Below are 10,574 nucleotides of genomic sequence, written 5' to 3' on the forward strand. Positions count from 1 at the left end.
AATGCAGGGTTGGGTCATGCTTAGTGGTGGGCTTCTTTAGAGGGGTCATATCTGCCAGATCAACATTTTCCTTATAAAACTTTAGCTCCTTTGTAGCACAAACCGACTCAGCATAAGCCGCATCACCTTCCTCGCAACCCAAAGTGATTTTTTGACTTCCGTGAACTGTAATAGTCCCTTTATGACCTGGCATCTTGAGCTGCAAATAAATATAACAGGGCCTCGACATGAATTTTGCATAAGCCGATCGCCCAAACAGTGCATGGTACGGGCTCTGGATTCTCACCACCTCAAAGGTCAATGTCTCAGACCAGGAGTCATGTTCATCACCAAACACAACCTCCAAAGCAATCTTACCTACAGGATATGCCGATTTACCTGGTACCACGCCATGAAAAACAGTGTTGGACGGTTTAAGACTTTTGTCTGTCAACCCCATGCGACGGAAGGTCTCATAATACATAATGTTGATACTGCTTCCTCCATCCATGAGTACCTTGGTGAACTTGTAACCTCCCACCTGAGGTGCTACCACCAAAGCCAATTGACCCGGATTGTCAACCCGGGGCGGATGATCCTCCCTACTCCACACAATAGGTTGTTTGGACCACTGCAGATAATGTGGTACCGCCGGTTCAACAGCATTAACTGCCCTCTTGTGAAGCTTCTGATCATGCTTGCACAAACTAGTGGTGAACACATGATACTGTCCACCATTCAACTGCTTTGGGTGACTCTGGTAACCCGACTGCTGTTGATTTCCTTGATTACTCTGCTGGTTATTACCACCTTGGTTGTTCTGGTTGCCCTGATTATTCTGAAATCCAGAATTTGAACCGCCGCCACCATGGAGACCTGGTCCTGAACCGCCTGATGGACCTTGATCATACCGGAAAAGATCAAAGTTTTTGAACTCCTTCATAATGTTACAATCCTTCCAGAGATGCGTTGCAGGAGCCTCCTTGGTCCCATGCTTTGGGCAGGGCTGATTCAACAAGCGCTCCAGATTCATTCCGCTGCCGCGCTGGGGCAGTTTACCCTTACGACGCTGAACATTAGCATTAGCCACAAAATCTAAATCCGCTTTACGCTTACCGCTATTCCCATGGCCTCCTTGGCTGTGCTGCTATCCCTTTGCACTGTCGTTCTTCTTTCCCTTCTCCGGTTTCTCATCATCAGAATCGGGATCCTTGGTATTATCAGAATCGGCATACTTGACCAAGGCTTCCATGAGGGTTCCCATGTCGTTGCAGTGGCGCTTGAGCCGTCCCAACTTCATCTTCAGTGACTTAAACCGGCAATTGCGCCCCAGTGTTATGATTGCTTGGCCAGCGTTAATCTGGTCGGACGAGTGCAAAACCTCTGAAATCCGGCGTACCCAATGAGTTGTTGACTCGTTCTCCCCTTGAACACAAGCATCCAGATCCACAATGGACATGGGCTGTTTGCACGTGTCTTTGAAATTGGCTATAAACCGGGCTTTCAACTGATCCCATGACTCGATGGAGTTAGCTGGTAGATTTTTCAACCAAGTACGGGTCGTTCCTTCCAACATCATCGTGAAGTACTTTGCACAGGCCGCTTCATCTACATCCAGCATCTCCATTGCCATCTCATAACACTCGACCCACGCCTCAGGTGGCTGATCTGCCGTGTAATTAGGCACTTTACATGGACCCTTGAAATCTTTGGGCAGACGCACATTATGGAGAGCCGGAATAAGACACGGCACTCCCCAGGAACTGAAGGCAAGCCCCATGCCTTGGTCGACTCACGCTGCTGGCTGAACTGGGGCGGGTTGATGACGACCCAAAGCGGCCTCCCTTCATGCCCTGCCATGATCCACCACATCTTGAGCATTACAATGCCGCATGCTGCTAGACACTTCCGGTCCATCCATACGCCTGCTATAGCTTGGGCTCGGATGAGGGGTTGAATCAATTCTATACCGGCTATAAGAATAAGCCTGCTGCTGTACCATGGTGGTTTGAAGAAGGTCCCTAGCCCGACGCGTTTCAATTGTTGCTATTGAATCGCCCTCCATCGGAATGGCTGCCAGGCGCGATGCTGCGGAAATCATGTTATCCAGAGGACTCGAGAAGTGACCCGGCGGTGTAGACATGTATTGCGGTGGGTTATCTGTATGCCGTGGTGGTTCTGTTATCCGCAGTTGATCCGGAGATGTCCTGGGCGCATCAGTCCGGTTTGCAGCTGCTGGATTGCTCGGCCCAGCACCTGGTGTTTGAAAGAAATTCAATCCTTCGTAGACCGGCGGCAGACGAGACCGGTACTTCCTTCACATTACATCCTCTGACGCGGTCTGATCCAGCATGAGTCGATAATTCTGCACCTGTATCTGTTGTGACTGGGCATCCAAAGCGGCCCGTTCTTCAGCCATCCTAGCATCCTTAGTTGCCAGGTCCTCCTTAGCCTGTGTTATCTGGTCCTTCAGCTTCGCAATGTCCGCATTGTGCTGATCCCGCGTCTCTGGTGTGACTGTCGTGGTTAACAAAGTCGCCCAGGAATCCATCAAACCGGAGAGGACTTGAGCTGGTCGGCGCGCCGGGACTCCTATCGCGGCTGCTGATCCGGTATTTATTGCCGCTGTTGATGAAGACTGCAAAGTGGGCTGTGTTCCGGCCATGTAAACAGCAACCCGACTTGGCGGTTCAAGGAGGTCCGAAATACTATTGCCATCGGAATATCCTTCGAACACACCGTTATGAATCTGGTACAAGGACTTAGTTTCGCCAGTGGATGACTCGCCGTCAGAATATACGGCCGTCTCGCCTTCAGACACTGGCTCAGATCCGATCCCATGGACACATCCTACGAACGCATGCTTCATGGCAGGCTTAACCCGGGCTGGACTCGCACGCTGAGCCGTCTCGACGAGGTCGGTGTAGATGTCCGGCTCAGGGCCCGGTTCGCCGATCTTGCCGATGAAGACATGAAATCAGCCAAAGGGGACCCGTACCCGTACTCGATTGAGCCGGCCTCGGGGCCCCATCCTTCGTCGTTGATGTAGAGCTTGCCGCGACGACTCTTGGTCACCCGGCCGACCACGTACCCCTTGAGTCCTTCAAAGCTGCCCTTCAAGAACTCGAAACCATCGTGCGATAGCCCCATGATGGGTGCCAACTGTCGTGGAATTGTCACGGCAGATGTCCTAGTGAAAGGACTTAGTCATGGAGCCATCACAATGGGTTAGGTTGAAGGGGTTAAATTGGACGAGGGACATGGGAGTTTTATACTAGTTCGGCCCCTTCGATGAAGGTAAAAGCCTACGTCTAGTTGTGATGGAATTGATTGGGTTTCGATGATCAGGGAGCAAATACGCTTGCCTGAACCTCGAGTTGTCGTCTGTTGTCCATGAACCACCACCGGGTCGTCCCTTTATATACACAGGTTGACGCCCGGCCGGTCTATGGAGCCCCGAAGCCGACTTATACAAAGTATCCGGCTCAGTCTCTCCTTTCCTAACTTACATTACAAGTTACATAGTCATGGCAGTTTACCATTATGGGCCCTAATCCGCCTTTGGGCTTTGGGCCTCTAAGCTTCATTTAGTAAAGCGCCATCTTCTGGATCTCCATGGGCTTCAGCATAGTCAAGGGTGAACCGGACCCTCCTGGCCGGTTTACACTCGGTTGCTATATCCCCAACACTACGCGTTACTGAACCGAGCGATCGATCGATGGCTGTTAACTGAACCCGATCGAGCGATTCCTTCGCTACTGCTGCTAACTGAAGTCGATCGATGCTGCCTATGGATGAACAGTGAGCGTTGCGGGGGGGTGGATGAACAGTGAGCGGTGGGGGTGGATGAACAGGACCCCGTGGCCTTGCCTCTGGGTGAACAGGACCCCGATCGATCGAGCCGGTTGGGGCTGGATGAACAGGACCCCGTAGAGGGCTGGATGAACAGTAGAAGGTGGAGGGGTGGATGAACAGTAGCCCGTGGAGGGGTGGTTGAATAGCAGCCCGTGGAGAGGGGTGGTTGAACAGTAGCCGGCGGAGTAGCGTGCGGTGGAGGCTTAATGAACAGGAGCCCGTGGATGAACAGTCGCAGGTGGAGGCTGGAGGAGGTCGACGGTGGATGAACAGTAGCCCGTGGAGGCTGGAGGTGTCGACGGTGGAGATGAACAGTATCCTGTGGAGTCCCGTTTTGCGGTATGCCACACCCCTCCCGATGAACAGGACCCCCGTTTCAACCGTAGCGCTCCAACACAAGTCCATTTCGTCCGTTTTGCGGTACGCCACACCCCCCCGATCAACAGGACCCCGTTTCGATCGTAGGAGGTCCAACACATGTTTGTTTCCTCTGTTTTGCGGTACACCAGACCCCTCCCGATGAACAGGATCCCGTTTCAAACGTGGCCGGTCAAACACAAGGTCGTTTCCTCCATTCTGCGGTACGTCAGGCCTCGTTTCCATCGCCTGTTCCGTCCAAGCCGGTTGGCTCCCACGCGTTCCGTGGCCTCCCGATTGTCGGATTTCTGGTTCCGGCAGACCCTCAAGGTTCGAACTCTTGGGTGCACGCGGAGATCACACCTCCTGCCTACCCACGTCTTGTCGCCTCGCAAGGATCTAAACTACACGAAGAACAACACAAGGGACACGAGATTTATACTGGTTCAGGCCACCATTGTGGTGTAATACCCTACTCCAGTTTGTGGCGTGGTGGATTTCCTCAGGGGGCCAATGATGAATAATACAAGGAAGAACAGCCTCGCGAGGGGCTGTTCCTGGCTGGTGCGATGAACTGCTTGGGCGAGTTCAGTCGCCTCTCTCTCTCTCTAGTCTACCCAAAATCTCCTCCCCCTCTCTCTTCGGTGGCTAGCTCTATTTATAGAGGGAGGCCCTGGGCCTCTTCCCAAATATTGAGCGGGAAGGGCGCCAACAATTGGCCATTTTGAAGGGGAACATCTAGTACACTTATCCTGACTAAAGTCGGTCCTCGCCTGCCAAAGACCCTGATGATGACGCCGGCTTGGGCTCCACGATGACCTCCATCCTGCCGTCCTGCTGGTCTTGGTCTTGTTGCACTGAAATGATTGCCTTTGCTTGATACTCCTGCCTGCGCTTGCCCCCTTTGCACCAAAGAGGAAACAAGGACTCTGCGCAGGCCGGCGCCCGCCTGGCCTCGGTCATCATGGCTTGCGTCATGGGCACCTCGTGAGCTACCCCACCTTGATCTCTTTGCCTCCTCGTGAACCAGCCTGACGAGGTTGTGCCCGAGTAAGCCTCATGTCGTCCGCCCCGCGAGGCCTTGCCCCTCGCGAGGGTCTTGAGTATGTGCTCATGAAGATGGGCCATACTGGGCCACTCCCTGAGCCATGCCGCAGGCCACAGGCAGGCAAGTCTGGGTACCCCCATTCCCAGAACGCCGACAGTAGCCCCCGGGCCCAAGGCACGCCTGGACTTGGCTTAGTAGAGAAGCGAAGGGGCAAGTGTGAAGCGCCGCAGGCCCCAATAGCCTGTGGCCTTGGGCTCCGCGTGGCGGTTGATTGGATGTGGGCGACCCTGTTTCCCCACGCCTCCTTATTTTGCCGCTCGCGCATCTCCTGCCCTTCCTCCTCTCGAGTTCCAGCCTCCACTTCCAATCCAATCTCAAATCCTCCCCCTTCCTGTCGCCATGGCACCGACGAAGAAGGGGAAAGGGCAGAAGCTTGTGCCCTCGCCCCGCTCGCCATCGTCGACGGCTCCTGCCATCGATCAGTCGATCATACTCAACCTGGAAGCCTTGGATAAGGTCAGTTCCGCCCTTGCCACCATCTTCAACGACTGTGGGAGGACGACGTTCTGGCCCGCGTCTCACTTCTCCATTGACAGAATAGTCACCGAGGTCCGGTACTTCGCCGACGCCCTGTGGGCGGGACTGGTTCCCCCCTTTTCCGATTTCTTCAACGCCGTACTTTCCCATTACCAGATCCACATGATGCATTTGGGTCCCGAATGCATTGCTCTTCTTGCCGTTTTCGCTTTTGTTTGCGAGGACATGGTGGGCATTCCTCCTTCAGTTGCCTTGCTGCGCCACTTCTTCTCTTTGCGCCTCAGTGACCCCACCCAATGTTCGGGGTGTGTGAGCTTCTTCGCCGTACCAGAAGCGGCAGCCTCGGGGATTGATTTCAGCCTTCCCCTGCCTGCGACTGGGTTCCGAGAGCGGTGGATGTACGTGGATGTCGGAGTACCCACCCCTGCTCTCGGAGCAAACCTCGCCCGCTATCCCCAATTCGGGCTGGGGCCATGAGACGCTCACGAGCCCCCGGCTCGTCTTCGTCTGGCGTCACTTCGAGAACTTGAGTGCGCTCGGCGTGACGGCACCCAAAGTGGTGAAGGAGTTCCTCCAGAGACGCATTGCCCCTCTCCAGTGTCACTCCCGTCGGATGTGGACCTTCGGGGGGTGTGAAGACCGCATGAGGCTCCAGAAGGAAGATCTGGCGCCTGAAGTGCTGAGGAAGGTTCTCATGATTCTGACTGGGGATCCTTCCCCCGGCAGCCTCTGGCAAGGGGGTGCTTTGTTGTACCTTTGCTCAGGCAGGGCTGATTTTGTGAAGCAGATGCCCAGCTTCGACGAATGGGGGTTGCGCCCAGCAGACCTCATGGGACCTTGTGATAACCCAGTTGCGGTGGTCGCCCTCCTGGTTGCCCGCGGCGGTCCTTCCTCGAGTGGTGGAGCTGGGAGGCAAGGGCCGCTGTAGGCTGAGGGGCCTGCCATCGGGGTGATGATGCCACGCGGAGCTCCTGAGGTGGCAGCTTCTCCGTGAGGCAACGTCTGGCGGCGTGCCCCAGGGCAATGCCCCTGACGCCGGTCACCTTGGCGCTTCTTCCTTGTCGCAGACTGACCCTTGTGCCAAGCTCCTAGGCCGCTTCCGCGTGGACTTCGAGGCTCTCCGAAAGAGAAAGGAGGCCTTGTGTCACCCCCAATATGCGATACTATCCTAAAGAGACTCGAAGGTCCCACCAAGGATAGAACCGCATATTGATACTCTTTTGCAAGGTGGATATCATTACATCAACATTACATAAAAGATGGGGATACATACAAAAGGCATACAATGCCACACGAATACAACATCACAATACATCATCCATAAGATCAACATCCGACTACAGATGAAACACAAACAGAATCTCAAACGACATCCACCCTGCTAGCCCAGGCTGCCGACCTGGAACCTATCCCCTGATCGAAGAAGAGGTAGAATAAGAACTCCAAAACAAGCAAACATCACTCTCGCGTCATGATCATCGCATAACTTGTACCTGCAACTGTTGTTGTAGTAATTTGTGAGCCACGAGGACTCAGCAATCCCATTACCATGGGTATCAAGACTATCAAAGCTTAATGGGAAAGGAAGGGGTAAAGTGGCGAGGTTGCAGCAGCAACTAAGCATATATGGTGGCTAACATACGCAAATAAGAGTGAGAAGAGAAGCAACGGAATGGTCGTGAAGCTAGCAATGATCAAGAGGTGATCCTGAACTCCTACTTACGTCAAACATAACCCAAAACCGTGTTCACTTCCCGGACTTCGCTGAAAAGAGACCATCACGGCTACACACACGGTTGATGCGTTTTAGTTCGAATCTAGTGTCAAGTTGTCTACAACCGGACATTATCAAAATCCCATCTGCCACATAACCGCGGGCACGGCTCTTGAAAGTTTATACCCTGCAGGGGTGTCCCAACTTAGCCCATGATAAGCTCTCACGATCAACGAAGGATATACCTTCTCCCAGGAAGACCCGACCAGTCTCGGAATCCCGGTTTACAAGACATTTCGACAATGGTAAAACAAGACCAGCAAAGCCACCCGATGCGCCGACAATCCCGATAGGAGCTGCACATATCTCGTTCTCAGGGCAACACCGGATAAATCAAGCTACGAGTAAAACCAGACCTCGAGTTTCCCCGAGGGGGCCCCGCAGGATGCTCCGTTCGGACCAGCACTTAGAGAAGCACTGGCCCGGGGGGGCTAAAATAAAGATGACCCTTAGGTTAATTACTCCCAAGGGAAAGGTATAGGTGGTAGGCAAATGGTAAAACCAATGTTGGGCCTTGCTGGAGGAGTTTTATTCAAAGCGAACTGTCAAGGGGGTCCCATAAATCACCCAACCGCATAAGGAACGCAAAATCCGGGGACATAACACTGGTATGACGGAAACTAGGGCGGCAAGGGTGGAACAAAACACCAGGCATAAGGCCGAGCCTTCCACCCTTTACCAAATATATAGATGCATTAATAATATAAGAGATATTGTGATATCCCAACATAATCATGTCCACCATGGAGCAATCTTCAACTTCACTTGCAACTAACAACGCTATAAGAGGGGCTGAGCAAAGCGGTAACATAGCCAAGCAATGTTTTGCTAGGAAGGGTGAAAAAGGTTAGAGGCTGACATGGCAAATTGGGAGGCTTGATCAACAAGAGAGAGGTAGCGCGGCAAAGCGATAGAATGAAGCAACTAGCATAGCAATGATAGTAGTGAGATCTAGGGTAGCGGTCATCTTGCCTGAAATCCCGCAAAGAAGAAGAACGAGTCCATGAAGAAGATGAACGGATGAAGCCTAACCAAGCGTAGATGAACGAATCCTCACGATCGCAATGAAACAGGAACTATCGAGAAGAAGCACACATCATGGTAAACACACCACACATAGACATGACATGATTCTCAACCAAGTATGATGCAAGACAAGACTACATGAAGCTACTCATGGCAAGAGATGATGCATACAAGAACAACACATCAAAGCAAGTTTAAATGAGGTCGGAAACAACATATAACAATTCCGATAAGTCCTCATATGCAAATTTAGAAATTGGTCCAGAACTGAATAAACCTTATGTTCAAGTTGTTAAACAGCAATTTAAGATGCATCAAGATGATCTACACGAGATTCTAGTCAAGTTACATATAAAGTTCATTTAGTTCGGAGCTACGGCCTAGAAGATATGAGTGAAACAAGTTAAACATGGCATTGATGCAAAATGCATACAAACATCAAGCAAACACTCCCAAAACATGGATGCAACATGATAATATGAAACTTCATGCAAAATCAAGCAAGTTTCATATAGAGCACACTCAAAACGGAGCAATGGTTCAACACATACACTCTATACAAGTTTAAAGGACAAACTGTCCAAAACAGCAACTAGGCATCTAGCAAGCATCAAAAAAATATGCTACAGCACCTAACATAATAACAAAAGGCATGGGCATGAAGTAAAGGTAAAGCATGTCAGAACATGAACACTGAGCTATCTCCAGAAAACACTATAACATGCTCAAAAGGACATGGCAAGTTTGCAAATAATAACAGTTTCAGACTTAACAGGAATAACATCAGGTTGCAATGTTTAGAGCTATCAAACAACCTGTTACATGAACTTATCATGACAAACAAAGGCATGGCATGCTAGTACTAAAGACAAAGAACAAAACTCCCTTACTGAACTAATTCCAAAGATCAACAGAAAAGATGGTATCATCGATGCAAACATGGCAAATGATATGACAGATTCATACATGGCAGGAACAACAATAAGTAGGCATGTTGGTGAGCTTGTAGCACTCACCACAGAGAAATACATGGCATGGCAAGGTAACCAACAGTAAGAATACATGTTTATGAAGCTAAGCCTGGCAAGACCAAGTTCATAGCATGCTTGGATCACTAACAACAATCATGGCAACATTGAACTTAATGTTAACAGGCTGACATCAACATTATTTAGCAAGTTTGGAGCAAGATAACAACATGTTACAGCAGGATATAAATGCAACCAGGGGCATGAATGGATATAGCATGACATGTGTAACAAAACATCCTTAGTGATCATCTCAAGAGTATGCATAGAATGACTTGTAGAAGCAGGTTTACATAGCAACATGATATAGCAGATTCAGCCTAGCAAAACAGCAACAGCAAGTATCCTAGTTCACGAGCTCGATGAACTCACTACAAGACTCACAAAAATACATGGATTGCACCACTGTAAATATGGCATGATGTAGCACAAAACACATGTCGACATCAAACTCAAAGGATGCGCACACAAAATGCAACGAAAAAGACAAAACAGCAAGTTATAACAGTTTCGGCACGTTAACATCATATAGCACTCTTGCAACGATGATTAGGGCATCAAGATAACCTCAAAAAAAGATGGCACAATGGAACAAAATGAAGAGCACATCATGATGGACATTTTCATATATCATGCGCATGAAACAGAGCAGTATGCTAGGAGATATGATGCGATGAACAGAGGACCAGAATGCAAATAATCAGGGACTTGGCAGAAATATACCCTCGCGAAAAAGTCAACCCGGGACGGAGGTGTGCGGGACGAGGAGATCCGGGCGGAGCCGGGAGGCATTTGGTCGGAGGGATCGGTGGATCTCGTCCCACCTGGACGGATCTGACCAGAGGAGAGCTCCGGCGAGCTCTCTAGCGAGGCTGGCCGCGGCGCGGGGCTGGCGAGGGGCGGCTGGGCCGCGGAGGGGCGTCGGCGCGAGGTGGCGGAGGGTGGGGCGGACCGGGAGGCAGCCAGTGGC

Source organism: Triticum aestivum, chromosome 4B, assembly GCF_018294505.1.
Source record: "Triticum aestivum cultivar Chinese Spring chromosome 4B, IWGSC CS RefSeq v2.1, whole genome shotgun sequence".
Lineage (NCBI taxonomy): Eukaryota > Viridiplantae > Streptophyta > Magnoliopsida > Poales > Poaceae > Triticum > Triticum aestivum.